This window comes from Seriola lalandi, unplaced genomic scaffold, assembly GCF_002814215.2.
Source record: "Seriola lalandi dorsalis isolate HSWRI2012SDOR001 ecotype SW California unplaced genomic scaffold, Sedor1 jcf7180001964227, whole genome shotgun sequence".
NCBI lineage: Eukaryota > Metazoa > Chordata > Actinopteri > Carangiformes > Carangidae > Seriola > Seriola lalandi.
This window is the reverse complement of record NW_019434895.1, coordinates 56-1,215: the sequence shown is the minus strand read 5'-3', so window position 1 is coordinate 1,215 and position 1,160 is coordinate 56. Positions and strand designations below refer to the sequence as shown.

At 42.2% G+C, this 1,160-nt stretch overlaps 1 non-coding gene across 1 annotated transcript; it reads right to left on the bottom strand.

Annotated features, from left to right (window-relative positions):
• Nucleotides 1–834: 834 nt before the first annotated feature.
• Nucleotides 835–916, bottom strand: trnas-cga (transfer RNA serine (anticodon CGA)). Its single transcript has one exon. It is a non-coding gene; the product is annotated as a tRNA-Ser (tRNA).
• Nucleotides 917–1,160: the final 244 nt, after the last annotated feature.

The following is a 1,160-nucleotide window of genomic DNA, read 5'->3' as shown; positions in this document are numbered from 1 at the left end:
AAACTAAAAGAAACCAAGACGAAGGGGGCTTTTGTCAGGGTGCCCAGAATCGCTAACTCCGCCTCTGCGCGTGACCCTACCGTTAGCCAAGTTACCACGAGTCAACACGCTTCATTCAATGACAGGAGATTTCTACAATCTAACTGACACTGTAGCAAAGTGATGTTAATGCTCTGTAACGTTAAACGACGTAAGAAACTATGTGCTTTGTATGGCAGCACCATTGTGACTGTCAGCTGACCGTTAGCGTTAGCCAGGTGCATGCTAAAAACATCAAGGAAAACACGGCGTTAGTGAAATCGCAGGACGCGATAATGTACATCTGCCATACCTGAAATGAATTAATGATTTTAAACGACTCGACCAGAAATTATATCGCTTACCTCTGTTACTTATAAGACCATCCCTGCTTGGACATATAGGAGACTCATATGTCTTGCTAGGTGAGCCAGCCAGTGTTTTCGCCGTTTGGGTGAGCGGCTCCTGAGTCTGACAGCTGCCCAGAGTGGCAACGCCCTGAAAAATGACTGACAGGCGATTCAGCCAATCATCACCAAGACACACTTCAAACTCTAACTGTGATTGGATAATGATTATTGCCCTGTGGCGCTGCATTCATGTAATAAGGAGATGATTAAATCTTTGAATCTCAAAGCTAAATTTATTTTACAGCAACATAACAGACAGAATTTCAAGACAAAGGGGAATTAGTAATGGTTTTCGCATTCATTAGTTAAATACGGTTATAATAAGCCTTCGACTGAAGTACTGAGTTTTAATGTTATCAGAAGACATCTACTCTCTTCAATTCCTTATGTTTGCAGCACTGACAGACGCTGTGAGCAGGATTTGAACCTGCGAGGGGAATCCCCATTGGATTTCGAGTCCAACGCCTTAACCACTCGGCCATCACAGCTCTGTTTCTCAATGCTCCTTCCATAGTTAGAAAGATAAATGACCTCGAGGTGATTATCTTTCAGTGTCATATTGCATATGATCAAACTTCAATAAAGGGACAGGATTTTAGTTGAAGCAACATCATTGTTAGGCCATGAAGCCGGACAGATAAAGGGATGATGCGTTTGAGGTCTAATTGGTTTACAAAGGTTGATTTACAACTACAAACAAATTTGAGCCTTGCCTTTAGATCATACAAGTTC